Genomic DNA, 19,132 nt, shown 5'->3' with positions numbered 1-19,132 from the left:
GCCATCTTCGCTTTATACTACGAAGCGGGAATTCGCAGAGAAGCACGAACCTGCCAAGTTTTATGGGGAAGTCGGACGAAAAGGGTTTTCAGTTTGTTTGTTTCTTTGCATTTCAAGGTGAGGGCGAAGGATATTGAAGGTCCCTCTCTGCTGAAATGGCTGTATGCGGGAGTGGAAATGCATACCAGCACCTGAGGGAGCCAAAAATATGGGATTTGAAGGGAGAATTTTCGTGTGCATTTTAAGGATGAAAGGCTCTCGTAGTAGCTGGGGCACAGCCAGGAATTAAGGCAGGGGGGGGGGGGGTTAAGGTGCAACGAATACCGGGGTGTGAGGAGGTATGGAATACCCTCCAGGATAAGCGGTAGGTGCGAGACTAATAAATGGCGGAATTTTAAGATAATCGGTTCAAAATGGTGGGTTTTACGTCTTTCCGAGGGATATTTTACTAACTTACACTATTCTATTAGTAATATCAATCCAATTAAGTAAAATAGATTAAATTTAAATATTTCTCTGAGCTCTGGGGGAGGTTTTAACCCCCTCCCCAAAAACCCCCCCTCGCTGCGCCCCTGCATAGTAGTGCTGGCAAACATAAATTATTATTCTAGGATTTAGTTGTAAGTCCTCATTATTACGACAGTGACCCACTCACACACAAGAAATAGACAAAATTATTATTGTATTAGTGAATTAACCCCCCCTGTCACCCTTGTAACGTCTCACCCCCCACTTTGCCCACCAAAGAGTACGGCCTTGGGAAATTAATTTTCTTTCAACTGTTCAACGGCCGTAGTTCGTTCAATCACTTATACATATGTATATAGAAGTGGGGAGTGACTTAGATTGAGATTAAGAAAAAGCTTTCTTTTAACGTTGCCTTTTACCTATCACCGGCTTTTGTACGTTCTTTCATCGATCATTCTCCCCCGCCGAAGTGGTTTTTACCTTGTTTTTGAGCTAGATATTGCTCCTAATTCGGAATATTCGTAGATTTAAATCCACCACCCTCATTTATCTCCATGTGAATTTCTAATATCGCGGCATTATTTGTATTTATTCTTACCTCCAATCATGTTGCAATATTTTCTACATGGATGTTCGAGAGACTCCAAATATGACGGTAATAAGCAAGTGTTGATTTATGTCTGTTGATGCAATAATGCATTAGCATATTATTATTACTTTTACCCAAATTCATTTTTTTTATTTCGTCTGCTATTGTCATGATTGTCGCGCCTTACAAAATAGTGCGAAGTCTCTAACAAAAAAATGATGATGGGAGTGATGGTGGCTTACTGCTTGCGAAAATGTATGAATTATGTATGTTCCCTTGCTAAGCTCGGTTGATACCTATTCGATATGTTTAAAGCGAGCTAATGGAAGATGACATTATAGTAACTTAAGTAATTTAAGTGTGTGTAATTCGTTAAATGCTATCCTTTTTTGCGTTATCTTCCAGGCATATTATAGAAAAATGTGTGAACAGCACCGATCGAATTTTCATCACCTATTTCAATCCAAAGCCAACAATTTACTGTCGCTGAGTTATGCATATTTTATATATGGGTTTCGTGAAGAAATATTTCATTTTGTTTAGCATTTTTTACATCATTTTTACGGCATAACTGCCTCATCGTAGACCTAATTTCTGAGAGAGAATATCAAATTTTTCTGAAGATTTTCTGATTCATGTGTGTGTTTGAAAAATATTATCCATATTCTATGGAGAAATGGAACGCAAATTAGTTGTCCTGGTACGAATAGAAACATTTTATAAGTACGCTATATTAGAGCGCCGTTAATAGCACACGCCTGAAAGGAGCGCGAATTGAAATTATCGTATTCGTCATGTAAATATGGGTTGTTTATAAAGACAATTTTGGAATCTCCACTCGAGAATTGAAATGTCAGCAGTTATGAGAGGAACGAGAATACTCTACGATGACGCAGCATTAGAAAATACTCATAAAATTGAATGGTTTTGTGTGAAGGGTGGTATTGGAAGATTTGAATGTTTTTAATCAGATATGAGAATCAAAACTATCAGGAATGAATCTGGAAATTAAAAATGGCATTTTCTTAGATGCATGGATGTACTTAATTTTATTATATTTGAAAACCATTATTCTCCAAATACATCAATTTTTATTTATTATAATTGTGTTAATTATTAACCGTTTCTTTTAATAAGCGAGGGAGACAAATGCTGAATTTGCGTTATTTATTACCATGGGAAAAAAGAATAAGTGGGATATCTTATCTTAAGGCTAAAAGCACTTGAAGAGACTAGGATATGGGGAACTCGCGCTGCTAGAAAGAAGTGCAGTTTTAGAGAGTGAGAGTTTGGAAAGATAACAACTTCATTTAAGGTCGCAGTTCAGGAAAGTAATGACGCACTTGAGGAACACAGATAGGTTTTGAGAGCTCGACTTGTGGGGACATTGAGAAGAAAATTGGAGAGGAGAATAAAATTACTCTGACTCGTTTCGCTACCTTGAAAGTTACGGAGACTTTCTCAGCAAAGGGAGGGAGACATAGTTTATCAGTGGCGGAAGGAGATGAATTTAGTCGTGATAGCATCTATTAAGCTCCGCGTCCACTAGCTTCCAGCAACGAAAGAGCTCATAGACGTGAGAATAACGAAGAAGTTAAAGTCGTTCACGAAGAACATGAACTCTCCGTGTAATCTGCGGGGATAGATAAAAAGTCTCCTTTCAAGGGAGACCTCAGGTGTAAGAGTGAGGGACTTGGCGGTGAGGGGACGACCATTGCTGAACAGAGAGGATAGGAGGGCACTTACTCGTCGTCCAAAGTTTGGCGAGAGATAAGAATAACGTCCTCGTCCGCTATTTGTGAGAAGAAAGGAGACATGATGGCCTTATACTGAGTGGGAGAGGAGATGGGCTGAAGAATGTCCTCAGCAGAGAAAGTTATGCGCTCTTAGTTTGAGTCAATTCCGACATAAATACAGGCAAGGTTAGTGAACCATCACTATGCTGCAGCATTTATTATTTAATAAATTTGCAAAAGCCTTCATTTGGCTTTGTCCCATCTATTAAGTACCATTTGCCTAACCAGCATGTAGAATAATTTAAAAGATGTGTTTATTGCAAAGAATCACTGTGAGAACGGTTGGTCGTTGATGCAAAAATCGTGGTTCTCTTTTGTTTCAACAACTCCAATTATAATCAAATTTCTTTATCACCTACCGTAGGGAATAAAGTATTTTCAGCTAAATTTACAATTATAATTAGGTTTTACAGATACTATGCATGGTATAACATGTCAATCCACAAATTTTCTTTCTGGAATAGCTTTGAAAAAGTCTTCATTTCGACAAGGTAACAATTTTTTGAGTTGAAACGTCATGACAGCTTTTCCGTCAGAAAAACAATTCAGCCATGAGTGATTTCTCATCAATAAATGGTATATAGTTGCTTTTTTAAGCGGTATGTATTGTATTCTAAAAGGATAATATATTCGTTAATGTAAGTCAATAATTATGATTGTAAAAGTTAATATTGCGGATAGACTGAATTCTTTAAAGTGAAACGGATGGGTAGCTGTTGAATACAGAACGCTCTCTAGCGTGATATTTGGTATATAGCAGTGTGGGAGACAACCATTGGAGTGTTGGAATCCAGTATGAAATTCCCATGGAGTGAATATTGTGCGTGTGGGATTTATTTTTCGCCACCGAGGGAAGAGTCGAGTGCGTGGGGGGTGGGAGATATTTTGATTTAGTATTGGGAAGAAAGAAAAAAAACGATCGGATGCATCCCCGAGGATGTGGAATGCGATGGGAAGAGGCAATCACGCGAAGCGAACGGGACATCGCGTTTGAAATACGGCGCAGTGTGTCGCATGCATACATTATGGCCGCCGCGCGCACCCTCTTCCCGATTTTCGCCATTTTATTCCTCGGTGTCGTATCTGGGGTATTGCTTTTACCTTCGCCTCACTTGCCGTCGCGTCCACTTCCTCCTCTCTATCCATGTGAAAAATTTCATCCCCTCCGCGTATTCGTGGTTTTTTCTTTTTCTGATTTCGGTCCATTTTTTTGCGTGGCATAAATCAAAAAGCAATTTCTCCGATGTCATTATTCACGGCTGAAAAAATGTGCAGTACTTCTCAAGAATATATGTGTATGTGGATCATTTTTCTCTCGGTTATTGCTTACTACCCCAATAGATTATCACGTTTTATAAAGCCGGTTAGCCGTGAGTTCACTTATTTTGCTCTGTAACTGTCTCATTAGATAATCAAGTGATTTAAGGATCAAATAATTGAAATAATGCGTTTATGAAAAAGCAACTGAACTTTCTCAGTAGGTATGTGTCTTGCTTCTATTTCCTCCAAGGATTCTCTTCTTTTGGATTTTAATCATAAAAATAATTCTTGCCATTTATTTTCATTCCAGATTCCGGAGTTTCCTGTCAATCGGATTACTTTTTCGCCATCAGGTACGTGAATCTTAATATACATTTCTCATATCTTTATTGCATCTCTTGATGCAGTCGTGAGTCTATTGACTACCAATAAATTTAAAAAATGAAATAAGTCCCGGGACGATATCCTTTGTCGCATTTTTAATCTTTATAATGCTCTGCAGAAGTTTACTCAAGGCCCTTGCTGTTCTCTTCTGTCATTTAATCCCATTTGGTTGCTTATAGAAACTAAATTAATTCGTTAAGTGCCGCAGGCTATGTTATTTTATTCAGTAGACAAAAATACATTAAGGTGAAGTCACTTCCATTAAACGCATTCCTTAATCAGACTATTGTCGTTTTTCCTGTTTTTTTAAGTAGTTGAAATAATGAAAACCGAATAATAATGGAGAGAAGTCATTTAAATTTCTCCGATGTCATTATTCACGGCTGAAAAAATGTGCAGTACTTCTCAAGAATATATGTGTATGTGGATCATTTTTCTCCGATGGTAATGCGGTAAATTATATTGAAATGACCGTTAAATAAGCCATCAAAAGAAGAATCTTATATGCAACCATTGGAAATTATGGGCATAGTTCAAGTAAGCATGCTTTATCGATTTTGAACCAAATATTTATTTGAATTTCTCTTACCAAAAACAAATAGTTTGTTTGGATTTGTGAATGTTTTCACCATGCAACGGCATTCATAATTTATTATAGCATAGTATTCTATCCGGAGGTATTTTTAAAACAAATCTCATGTGTGGTCGTCCGCAATGTATAGTGCAATGGTAATTTAAGGATCGAGTGATTGCTATTTAGGATTATTTGGCGATCTATGATAAAAAATATTCCCTTCGAAGGAAATGCAGGCAATCATGTTTTTAGTGATTCAGAATATCAATAATTTGAGATTTATTTGACTAAAATTATCTTTAAAAATCAATGGAAACTCAATTACTAGCTGTCGTCTATAAATTCTTTATGGGATAAAAAAAGATATTTTTTGGAGGTATAACATTTTTGAAACACTCTTCATTGCTGTGATCAGTTTTATGATAAATGCGGTGTTTTAAATTTTACGAATTCCATTTTGATATAAATTACGATAAACAGGTTACTTCACCTACTTGTTATCATAACACAATTGATTTGTCCAATTAATGCAACGAACCAGTGGCGTAGCCAGGGTGAGGGTCCGGGGGGTGCGCCCCCCCCCTCCCCCGAAGTATAAAAATACAATTATTTTCCTTCATAAAAGAAAACAAAATATTGAAAAATAAGGAATTCACAAAATGTTTCTTTTTTCGATTATGAAAAGTGTTAAAATTAGTTAAAAACCCATTACTTAGTGCCCAGTTTTTTCCCCCTGATTTTGGACCCCCCCGAACGAAATTCCTGGCTACGCCATGCAACATACTATTTATAATAGTCCACTTTATCACACTTTACAACGGCATTTACATATTGACCATCTTTTAAGTTTATTTGATGGCCGTTGTGAGATTTCATCACTATAATGGAATAGCAAAATTGAAAGCATATTAATTATTAAAAGTTTTTGTCCTCATTGGTAGAATGTTAGGGAAACGAGGGAGGGGAAGGATAAGAATAGGATTTTTAGATAGATTGAAAGGGAGTAGGCCTTACAGTGAATTGAAGAAGGCAGTGCTGGAAGGAAAGGGAGGCTCCCAGATCACTTCTTTAGAACTCCATGGAAACCTACCTTAATCGGTAGAATACTATAATAGTTGAGGATCATCTTTTCTTTGTCTCCGGACGTCGTCGTCTATTCGCTTTTTCCGCCACTCGTCCCTTCTCCGCCTATATCTTGTGTGGAATGAAGAAGTCAGGGGCGGAAATAATAATGAGTTGAGCACTCGAGATTCATTTTAAACGCCAAATCTTCAAGTTCATTTTCAGGAGAGATCATATATAGGTATTACTTTCGGCGTCCACTACATGTGTTCCCCTTTTTAAATGTCTATAAATTTAGTATTACTTCTTCGATTTTAGCCAAAATGAGCAATAGTTTCATAATTCACTTTGTGGAAGTCTACTGCGTTTTTAATGAGAAAAATACGAAGCTAATGGTCCGCGCTTTCATATTCTAAAGCGAGACGAGATTCAACGCACTTGCAGCGCCGTTGTATGTGTTTCTTCCATCATTCACCCTTCTTGGAAAGATGCGATATTCTTTTAGACTTATATTATTAAGTGACCAATGACCACTATTCATGATTTCTTATAATGTTTTATTGGTCGGTTTTATCTATCAAGGCACCAAGTAATGCATCTTCTTGATTTTGCACCTTACAGTTCGTATAACTACTTTCTGTGATTGCACGCTGTAGATTATTTATTTATCCCTGCTTTCGTTCTGATGTTCATTTGAGAGTTATGCAAAGCACGTGATAGAAAATTATTATTTTTCCAAGTATTTTGGAGTTGGCGTGTGCCAATTTTAGCTGAAAAACTCTTAAAAGAGTTTCCTGAAGGCATACAATAATATATTTTCACTACTTAAGTTTATTGTCAACCCCGCCGAAATAAAATAATAAATAAGAGTGAAGAATAAAACATGCTACTGCCGAAGACAGTGCCAACAATTTCAGAACTGAAAATTGATATTCCTATTTTACTCGGAGAATATTTACTACGAATGCCACACAGTGCTTGTATCTCAATATATGGTCAAGATTACACAAGTCGATGAGAATTCCGACTTGACTTTGGGATTTGGAGGCTCGTCTGCTCTCGTTAAATTCGTGGGTCCATTTTTCCAAGCAATGGATTTAATTTAAAAAATCTGAAGTCTCTTACACCTCTAATAGATTGGAAGTAACACTTCACTGTTGAAATAATGATATAAAGTTAGAGTGTGTAATTCGATTACATGTAAATGTTTACAATATAACTTCTCCTGAGCCACTGGTTCGTCAGAAGGCGCTTGGATAGGCAAAAATAGTTAGGTAGAAGAAACCGCATTAGTTAATCAGGTACAACCGATATTTTTTCTTAATTCAAAGAAATTAAAACTGGTTTACAGGTTTGTTGTCAGTTAAACATATAAGAAAAGATAACAATCCATTTCATTAAGCTATAGTTGAATGTCAAGTATTAGCTTCTTACAATGGATTTATTTTTGATTCCGAAATTTACGTTATGTATGTTGCTCTAAAATTTACATAGTTGAGTAATTTTGGTAGAGTTACGCTGGCTTTAATGAAATTATGAGAAGAAAGAACGGTCAAATCCTCCCGCAACACACGTGCGCCTCGTCTCCATGGTAACCCCGACGAAAGCGTGCGAAGGTGGCAAACTTTGAAGGAGCCACTTCATTAATAAGCCGCCAGACCTCTTGGCCTCCATCCCTGCCTCCCATATGTCTTCCCTCCGTTCTCACATTCCGTTTAGCCACGGCTCAGGAGCTAGAAGCAGGTGGATAGGCGCGAGAGAGAGGGACGTGTTGGAAGATATTTAAACTTTCCTCAAACTCCGAAGGCCTGCGGAGGCGTCCAACTTCCTGGAAGAAGTTCCTGCGTTGTCTACCCAAGAAAGCGCTCCATGATTAGACCGTGAATATGCAATTTATGCACCAAGAGAGCCCTCTATAGCCCAGGTTTAATTCATATAATATGCTGTTCGGACTCGGGACGACCTGGGTATCAGAGGAGATAGTGGCATGCCTCGGGTCTATTCCGTTTCTCTATTTATTGTGATAAGTCTGCCCTACAGCCAAAGCATCCTATCCTAATATCTGAATCCAGTGGATTGGAGCTAAGGTAACGGGTACAAGTGATTATTTTCTCACCAGAGTTAGGTAAAGTTAATTGTTTGGATAAATGCATAAAAACCTGGTTGCTAAGGGAAACGATTTAGTCTCTTATTTGTCCCTATTCCGGACATCCTATTTAGTCTAGGTCCTATCCCATGCGCTGTACTTGTGTGTCTTTCTAACCTCGCGCTCCATGGTACCTTGAATTTTCCATTTCGTTACCCCTTCCTATCCCATTTATCCACTCGACCACGTTGCTGTCGTATCTTAAGTCAAGTGTGCATTGTACAACTCGTAGCGTACGCTGAATTGTGCAGGTACTTGATGGCCAAGTTTGAAATTTATGGAACTCAAACACGCCCAGGGGAGGCATTCTCATTTCAACGCGGCGTCCCACCGTCTGAATAATGGCAACTATTGCATAGTGGTGCTGAAATCATCAAATATTTATAACTGTGACCACCCATACATTTAACTGATATTAGATGAATATAAGTAGGTGCTTATTCCCTTACAAATACTTTTGGATTTTAATTGGCTGAAAATGCCTCAATTTACTTGAAACGAAGATGGTTTATGCAAGAATTACGATGCGACTGCTCTACTTTGAAACTAGTATGAGACAATCTAGAAGATATGGGAATTCGGACGGACGAAAGCCAATAATTTCCTGACAATAACAATTTGTTGCTGATGGCTACGTTCAGCAAGACCTTATAGCTATCGCCTTCTATTTTCCTTCAGACGTTAGCGTGCGATCCCCTTACGTAAGGAAGGGGAGGAAGTTTTAAGAGGAAAAGCGGTAGCCTAGCGGATTCGTATCTCCTTATCCTCCACCCTTTTCCCAACCCCTCCACCCCCAGACTCCTTTCCTCCAAATATCCTCGCTTGAATCTCTTCCTCTGCGTGCCTATTTATCGACTGATTTCTCGGGTAATGCGGCAGCCGAATAAGGGATCTTTCCTTTTAGGGATCAATGGATTTTGGTAAGGGTGAGGAATCTCTCGGAAGTATATTATGAAGATGTGAAAAATGAATCATGATTTAGCGACAGAAATGGCTAGCAAGGGCTTCGTATTTATTTTTAGATTTGCTTCGCAAACGGTCACCATGCGCAATGGTATATAATTGGAACTGTCTTTGTTTAGAAAATGGAATTAATATGGCGATCCTTTTGAAAATTAATTATCCCCTGAGTTAATTTAGTCCCTCGTGCAAACTCCTCTCTCTATGCCATTCCTTTCTTGCTTCTGGATTAGATCGCTTTCCAAAACAGTTGTATTCAATTCAAACTCTATTTCTGGATCACCGCGCAAAATTAAGAATATTTTTTTCGAGTTTTTTTTTGCAAGAATCGAAGTACAGCACTGCCATGAAGCAGAGGCGTTTGTGACAGGGAAACCAATATTCCACGGCCAAGTGTGTCTGAAGATAATCATTTAAATTTCGTGCAGCTTTTTCTAATATTCTGAGTAATTATAAATTGCTTGCCAAAACATTGCATTTTGATTCATGTCATAAACGTGAATTTCATTACGGAGTTCATCGAGGGGGAGTAATATAATAATAATGGCACATGCCAAACTTGTTCTGCTCATTTTTTGGATTTTTTGGTTCACTATTTAATGCATTATATGCATATGCCGCCATTGAAGTCATTTAAAGGTACACATTATACTGTCTGTAAAAAAACCAAGACACCCGAGTTTGTGGATCTCTATCCTCTAGACGAGGCAATCAATTTCAATGCAACAAAAACCACACGAAAGAGAATTTATTTCTACGTTGGATCATTTGCTTAAAAACATTATCAGCCCCGAAGTGTTTCCTGTACTTGATTTTTTTCTAAAAAAGTACCCGTTTTTTGCGCGTAAAATTAAGTTGCCCAATTTTGAGAACTTAGTATTACTGTAGTTTTTGTTCCAGCAACTTACAATTTGACATGAGAAATCCAGATCTAATATTTACAGTTTTTAGAAAAAAATTGTTTACTACACAAAAATGGATTGGTTTGTTGTAAACAACGCTATCATCATTACTAACTTTGAAACCAAGGGATCGATTGAAAATTGATCGGTACTGTTGTGTAGTAGTTAACATTTTCAGTGAGTTCTTGCAAAGTTTTAAAATGCGTATCTGATTTCTCACCTAATCTTCTCCTTACGTGTGTCAGTGCGTCTCAGCTCTTTCGTTCGAATATAAAACTTTTCATTCGCAGTAAAAGCTGTTAACTATGAAAAATAATGCATTCAATTTATCTTATGCGCTGTGCAAACATTAACAAAAGAAGAAGATTGTTCGCAGAAAATTTTAATACAGTCAACGCAGTAATTCGTTTACAATATGCTAAATAAATTCGTGATAGACACATACCTATATGTACTGCTAGTTATGCTTATAACAAATACACTAAGCTTTGATTAAAATTGTATAAAAAATTAAGTTTTCTCGTATAAGCTGTAACAATTATGGCAATGTGCAAAAATAATTGCAATTGTACCGACTGCTATGTACATGTTTATTGATTAAGAATTGCAATTATTGTATTTGTCTTCCCTTTAAGCTACGAGAGCTACCTACTCTTGGAATTAAATCACTTATTTCGTTGTACCTCATTTTTAATTTTACCCTTACTTCCCGGAATATATATATACATATTGCCATATCCTTGGTGTAATTTCGCATTCCCCGAACAGAATTTCTTCAAAGTTTGGAGTGCGCCTGCGGTGCGGAGTGTAATTAAGAGTTACTTAATCGAGCAACGATGGATTTATTAGCACTTGGAGATGATCTCTTCTTCGACTGGAATGATTTCGGGGATTTGCAGGAAACGGTCGCTTTTATACCCTCTTAACGCCGGTACTGAATGCAGGCATTCAATGACCAAAATATAACGCATCCAAGAGATTAATTATTGCAATTACCTGAAATTCACTAACCATATAATATGGAAAATTAAGTGATGTCATGGCAAAATTAGCAGTTACGAAACGCACTTTACTTAATTTTTTTAGACGTGAAATATTACTGTGTGTGCTTTTTATTGCAAGTATTTATTTACATTTTATTACAATTATTTTTTTTCCGGTTACGAATTTATATATTAGACATTTTGAGTTTATAAGCTTTATGTGCTTTTTATCAAAAAATTTATATGTGTTATTTGAGCATTATATCTTCTGTTAACCAGTGCCGAAACGGCGTTCCGACGGGATCCGGCTCCATTATACCACTGGGAAAATAGCTATTGAACTAAACCGTTGGTGATGAAAAAGGTTACCTTAGCGACACAACTACCTCAGCCTAACCCATGAATTGTTTAGGCCTTCGAAATTTGTAAGGTAATAACTATAGAAAACTCATTATATATCATACTATAATTAACACATTGTGAAAAGTTTCATGGCTCTATCACGAATAGCTATAATTATCATTAAATACGAGGAAATTGTTATGGGTTGAAACATCTAAAATGTTTTCGCAATTTTCCTTATATAAAATGGGTAAATATTAAAAGAAAAGTCTTTGTTACATTAGAAATGGCTTGCATTTTTAGGTTAAACGTCAAGAAATTTAAATTAATGTGAAAACCACTTCAGAAATCACGTATCGCATAAATCCTTCCATACTGCGTATGTTGATGACATAAGGAATATGTTCTGAACAATGTTAGGCTGAATCATTGATGGTTTGGTCATTACGTTATGTATTTATGAGCCAGTTATGCGGTCTGGTTAGGTATATCATTCTACGAAAGGGATTACAATAAATTTTAATTAATTTAATATTCTTATTTATTTCCATATTTTAATGATTTCATATTTCCCATTTCATAAGAATGGACAAATTTCCGGAAATTAAGGCGAGTTACAACTGAGTGTTTTATTAAAAGAACTGAAAACTCCAGGCATTATTATTTTACTCCCTGAGAAAACTTGAAAACAAAACGTCAATAACCACTACATAATGTTAAAAGACTCCATGCTTGAAGTGAAGAGGTTGCATATTTTATGAATCCATATTTTAGTCATTTTAACTTCTGAGGTTCCCATTCAGTAAGAATCGATTATCCTCTCTACTTGACCCGTTTAATATTTCAATTAAATAATGAGTACGGAGATGCGTGTTAAAGAGTTGACTTTGCGAAATTCAGCGGAAAAAAATCCGATTTGGCCTTCTTCTGTTTCCAGGTGAGGCCGATAAATCATTTTCTGTGATCTATTTTCGTAGAGTCATAAAGGGATATGCGGAGGTGGCGCCTCTGCCGGTGGCTCACTTCATCTCGCCTCCAGACAGATTAAGCGTTAATCGTTTTGGATAGGTTAGATTGGTTGGAACTCCTCGGACTCATCACACCCTCCCTCTTATCCGTTTTTCATTTCATTTCCTCTGTTTCTGTAATTGTTTGGGTCGAGTTTTTTCCATATTGCAATTAGCAAATCTGGCCTAACCACATAAGATGGAAAATCTCAATTTTTTTGAACTATAGGCGATGGAAAAGTTTACCTCATCGACACGAGTACCTTAGCTTAACCACATAACTTCAGGCTATTAGAGTTAGTAAAGTACCTATTGGCGATGAAACGGTCGCTATGCCTCCAATACCTTTTAATATATGTTTTCCTCAAGCAAGTTCATTGTGACTCTTATTCAATGCCTGCATTATAATTTGATTTGGGCTTCAACGAGCATTGCACGAGGATATTCATATTGTCATGCTATGATTGATTTTTCATTACCAAGTACCTTATTGTATATTTATTACCCAGTCTAACTAGCTAAGGTACGCAGTTCATTTTTCATTTTCTTGTAGGCAATAAGTGAATACCTACCTAATCTGTATCACTGTGAATACTATTATTTGAACTTTAATTTTACAAATATTTTTTAGACCGAAGATTGAAAAATAGGCTAAACCTTTTAGATAAATTTAAGAGCAGTGTCTTTTCTAACGAAGTTAACCATATCTTACGGACGCCAACATACTGCGGAAGATCAGATCATTCAAATAAAATAAGAGAGATAGACTGTAGAACATACAGATTCAGAATGTCTTTTTTTCCACGATCAATAAGAGATTATAATGGCAGCGATAAAACTCATAAATAGATTAGATGACTTGTAGTGTAGCCTACTAACCTATGTAAAAATGAATGCGTTTTTTAGTTTTGCTATTATTTCTTAAAGGATGTGGTAGTATAATTTGTTAATATGCGTGATGTATTTTGTACTGTATGATGTGCATGTTCTAATTGCATAGTGGTGATTGATCACCCCCTGCCAAACACGCTAGAGGTGGATCGCACGGTATTATGTAGATGTAGAAGTAGATATGTTATTTATTTTTTATTATTTCCACACCTCCGAAAACAGCACTATTCGGCCTTTACATCGGAGTGAATGATAACATTTTTACAATGAAATGCGCGGAAACATCCATGCCCTAGATTAGAATAACTTGCACAGGCGGGACTCGTACCCGCGATCAGGTAGGCTAGGACTTCATCCCGCCGTCACCGAGGCCGAAAAATCTTGTATATACGATTCTAGAATAGTCTTAGACGTTTTCTATCTCACAAATTAGTTCAAAAACTTTAATTTTCTAATAACGGGCAGTTCTATTTAAATTAGCCTAATTCCCCTTACAATAAAACTAGAGTGATTTAAGTAGTAAATGAGTGATTGGAGAAGTAATTTTTGTACAATTCTAATCCTTTTTTCCTGAAGATACCCATTGCTTAACAAGTAATCATCTACTAAAACACTCGGAACGAGAACAAAACGTTATGTCGTAAAATCGATCGAAGTTTTCTAGTGACCCATAAGCTAAGGAAATTCATTGGCCTGGTACGAAGCCCGAAAAAAAAGTCGCGGGCGACTGGAGCGCTTGTTTCAAAGTTTCAAAATAAAAAATAATGGTGCGTTTTCGACCTAAAAATCATTAGCAATTTTGGTGTACAATCAGCTATCCAGGGTTAAAGTTTCGAGACACAATTTGTCTTTACACAGTATACGTCAACGTAACTCGTTGATATTTTTTAAAGATCCTACATGTTGATGACTAAGTTCTAACAACACGTATCTCAAAATTTGGCCGGTTTGAGACAGGCTTCTTACAAAAAATGACATTAAAAAAAGAAAATTCAAGTAAAAAACAACTCTTTGTGTTTGCAAATGTATGCTTCTTTTTCGGTTGCATGAATTTTTGGTTTTTAATTTCATTGTACAATTAGAAATATAAATCGTTTCTTTTGCTTCCCTGAAAAGTTGTTATTTTTGAGATACGTGTTGTAATCTTCTAATCAGTGTAATCTTTGTAAGTAACCGTAATCAAAATTTCTGTTTGTTTCACATATGAAATTTTACTCTTGGATACTTTAAATTTTATACGGTACCATGTGCCTTAAAAAATTGACGAGTTCTGTTCGATTGCACCGGACGGTAGAGCTAGGTAGAGGGGCGCGCCCCCCTGGGGGGGGGGGGGGGCGTGGAGAAAGTCCAGGGGGGCGTGACACCCAAATGAAATAAATTAAAAAATTACAAAAATCATTTCCTCAGATCTTTGAAATAAAGTCTTTCTAAGTTTTCATAATTGTTTTTGTAGAGTTTCAATAAAGTTGTAAACTTTATCAAAGAAGGTTACAGTTTTTAAAACTACAAAACACACAAGAGTTCAAGGTTCTCAAAACCGTCCCCCTCCATAGCAGTTACTATCAGACGCAACGGTCAGTCAGTTTTTCATGTAATAATTGTTTTAATTTTCATCATACGTACAATTATTGAATCTTTCCATTCTGCGTTACCGCATTCAACAGTGAACAAAAAAATCTACCTACTCGCCGTATCAAGTAGGAACATACTTGTACGAGTACAAGTACTTGTACAAGTAGAGGTTGGTATGTACGGTACCGTGGAAATAGGGTATTGCAAAATGGAAAGCTGATATGTGTAGCGGGGGGCGGGGGGGGGGGGCGTGGTACAAAAAAGTTTGGGAACCCAATATTTGTTTACATATATAGGGGAACATAATATTGGAGCCAGACTGTATTTCCAGGTCCGATAGAAGCGATAAATTAAGAGAGATGTTTTGCCGAACGGATAGATACGGGAATTCGTTTTTCCCCCGAACCATTAAGGACTTTAATAAACGCTAGTCCCAACTTCGTTAGAGCACTTCATTTTTTTTAGCTGTAAACGGCTGGTGTCCTAATACCCCCTGCCACACGCCTTTTAGGCGGCTTGTGGGGTATTGTGTAGATGTAGATGTAGATGTAGATTACAAAGAAACGCTCCTTTCACTCGTCTGGTGTAGCGTCCATTTCTTCGGGAAGCGAAGGTATGGGGAGGGGAACAAACAGGCCTTATCAGATTGCTTTCTAGGGGAGACCTCCGCTTCTCATCCAAAGCCCTCCGTCTCTTGCTTAAGAGATCCTTCCCCTTTAAGTGAGCCAATAGCCATCCTCCAGGCGATCAACCCCTCTTTAATCCAACGAAGCACCATTTAGCCCCACTCTCTCCCAAACCCACTGCTCTACCATGAATTAATAATCTGTCGCCCGGATATCTACATCTACATTCTACCTCGCAAACCGCTTAAACCGCAAAAACGAAGATTAGACTGTAAAGGGAGAGCAAAATTCTTTTGTAATAAATGCAACATTGGCTTTCATCCAAAACTTTTCTACGAATATCATGTTAAAGTGTCAAAATATATGTTTCTAGTTTATATGTTCTTTATGTATCGTCTTTTACTATCAAATCACTGTCATGATTATTGTACTCATTTATTAAATAATTTTAGCAAAACTTCTATGCGACATTCTACAGCAACCCATACTACTACCCCCTGTGCATGATGTCCGATATATTGGACGTGCTGTATTACTTAAACTATTGATTGTAAAATTTTTAAAATTGCATAAATTAGTTAAAATGAATCTTAATAGCTAGAATAATAACTTTTTAAATAAATATTTGACAAAAATAACTTTATGCACTTATGGGTTAAACATTTCAGAACAGAACATCTTAAAACTATTTCTATGCATTCGCTTCGGTAGACCCATAAGAGCAGAAAACATGATTTCAGACGACATTCTGCTCGAAATTCAATAAGTATGAGATGAAAATAACATAAGCATAGGAGGAATTGAATGCAGAGGGTCAAACAAAAATCAAATTAATCAAAACAAAGGTTATTAAATTTCAAAACAATAATGCTACCGTTTAAAGCATTCGTGAAATTTTCTATTTAAAAGAATCCGGGGAGGAGGAGCATTTTATTGAGAGGGTTAATGAATTCCAAAACTTGGATGCTATTATTAGGAAGGAATTTAGGTACCGGCTGGTACAGGCTCGGGGTATGTGGGGAAGGTTTAGGTGTGCCCGGGTTCTCCTGAGTCTGTTGCCCTGATGGAGAATAGGTTGTATGGGTATTTTCGGGCATATACGTGTGGAAGAGGGAGAGCAGAAAAAAACGCAGGAAGTAGTTCCTTCGGGAGCCAAGATGCAGCCACTTCAAGGGAACAAATTACTCAGAAACAAGGTCATCTCTGCAAAAATCGAGTATAAATGTAGTGCAGTTGTTAATCAATCATTGTATATATATTTCGAGGACTGTTTTGAATCGTTAGACAAATTACTTCTTGTAAGATTATCCACTTTAGAGACCAAATTGCAACTGTCGAAAATTCAGAAAACATGAGGAATAATTGAGACGTATCAATTGGGAAAGTTGCAATTTTACTTGCGACACATACAACCATAACTGCTGGTTCAATTTAAATTTTTTTCAGCTGTATGAGATATTTTTGCTGAATTATATGTTTTAAGGTACGCTGATTCCATTACTCCTTATAATGTTTAGTTTTTTTGCAAAATAAAAACACAATAATGAGAAAAATCAACTATTTATTACAACGAACACAGCATCATATTTACTAAAACCCATCAACCAGTATTTTTCTTATTAAAATTATACACAATATTGTTTACTATTTCTCCCTCCCTTTTTCTTCTTTTCTTTGATGCTTCTCCGAACTCGTTTTACGTTTCCTTCTTTGGTTTCTCGCTTAAGCATCCAACAGTAGTCCGCTAACATACCGAAATCCTATCTTCCTTGTCAACGTCTCTCAATATCACGTATATCCTGGTGAAATCTTGTTCCTTGTTCTTCACTGTAGGTACCCAAATTTTCAGGAAAATATTCAATATGGGAATATAAGAAGTGAACTTTTAAGCTCTTCTTGCACCCATGAGCTTCATACGCTGTCAGCATGCGCTGTACAATAGTATTATATTCGGGATCCTTAGTATTGCCCAAAAACTTCTGCACTACATTTCTGAAATAATCCCATGCTTCTTTTTCGATTTTTCCCATAGATTGTGGAAAGAGGGGATCAGATAAAAGTTTTCTTATGTCGGGGCCAGTGAAAACTGCTTCTTTTAACTTTGCTTCAGACAATTTCGGGAACTTTGTACATATATATCTAAAGCAATCCCCATATTTTTGCAATGATTTTGAACTGCTTAATTAGCCCCAATTTAATATGAAGAGGTGGCAATAAAACCTTTTCTGGCGGAACCCAAGTGGTAATGATAACGCTTTTCTCGCCAAGAGTCAAACCGTGTCTATTATTATTCACTAGTGTAAAATAATCCTTGATTGGAAAAATAAATGAGGTGAAATTCTCTTATGAACAGGTAAATATTTCTTTAGGAGCTTCGAATGGTTATCGGAATTCGTTGTAAGATTCTTTTCCAGCACATTTCCGTTCGGGTCCTCCGGGCGATGTGACCATCCTCCGCCCTTTCCCAGTTTCAGACTTTCGCTCGAGACTGTCTCCTCATATCGCTGCTTCTAATTTCCCTTCCCTCCCATCGCTAGTCCAGATTCTTCGGATTCCACCTAAGGCTATACGAAATTTCATTTATTTTATCTCCATAACCCTTCTAATAAATCGTCTTAGCGAGCGTTTTCTTCTATTGTGTGTGTGTGGGCAGTATCAACGCCACTGGTATTTATTCCACCGACGATATTTTAAGGGAGGAAAGCTCATAAAGCGGACAAAGAATTTCCGTTCGGAGACATGATTTAGGCTACCGTAAATATCTTTGATAACAGTGATAAATATAATTCTAAATAATAGGGTAGTTTCCTTCATCCAAGAAAACGAAAGGCACTAATTGCGATTCGTTACCCCACCATTAGTGTTTTCATAATATACAAATTATTTGGTTTTAGAAATCCCAGTGTAGACGAATGGCAATGGTCAATTTGAACAGCATTTGAAAAAGGCCAGGTTGGCGCCCATGTGACGTCACCGGGACCTAGTTTATATACGAGTAGATAGGAGTTTTACATCCTCTGACATTAGCAATGCATTGAGGCACAGAGCTCAGGGAAGCGTCTCTAAATAAACACCTATTAAAACTGCCAATGGTCGGAAAAATTCCTTCGTTTGATAAGGTATTAATAATAATCCTTATTTAAGCCAAGCGCTATCTGCTAGCAGGGTGTTCTGCTACCTGCTAGCAACCTGCGTCGTATCAGCGCTCAAAGCCTCGCCCCAAGGTCATCTCACTTGGAGGCAGCGGAGACAAGAACGACGTCACACGGGGTTTTCCCAGCATTCATACTTAGCCATCGCGTTTTCGCGAGCTTGAAAATTTTCCCTTTTCATTTAATCGCGAAAAACAGATGTCGTCATTTAAAAATCTAAAAGCGTGAAATACGTACTCCAGGAGTAATAATCTTTCGCTTTAGGCAATAAAAAATAATAGGAAACCACCCTATTGTAGTGCTTCTTGTTACTCGGTGTATTAGTTTGTCTTATCTATCCTAGGTTTTCTTTATCGGTGGGCTGCATCCCATATGTCTGCCCCCACCTTGGCGGTTTCTGAGTTGCAAAAAAAGCGGC

General features: G+C 37.1%; 1 long non-coding RNA gene across 1 annotated transcript in view; it reads left to right on the top strand.

Annotated features, from left to right (window-relative positions):
• The window catches only part of LOC124155326, a 390,208-nt gene that overhangs the window by 358,121 nt on the left and 12,955 nt on the right, over window positions 1-19,132 (top strand). Inside the window, exon 6 of the long non-coding RNA XR_006864171.1 lies at window positions 4,424-4,466. This is a non-coding gene — a long non-coding RNA (uncharacterized LOC124155326). The remainder of the gene's footprint in view (window positions 1-4,423; window positions 4,467-19,132) is intronic.

Source organism: Ischnura elegans, chromosome 1 (genome assembly GCF_921293095.1).
Source record: "Ischnura elegans chromosome 1, ioIscEleg1.1, whole genome shotgun sequence".
Classification (NCBI taxonomy): Eukaryota; Metazoa; Arthropoda; class Insecta; order Odonata; family Coenagrionidae; genus Ischnura; species Ischnura elegans.
Note: the sequence above shows the minus strand (reverse complement) of the source record. Positions and strands in the feature narration are given on the sequence as shown.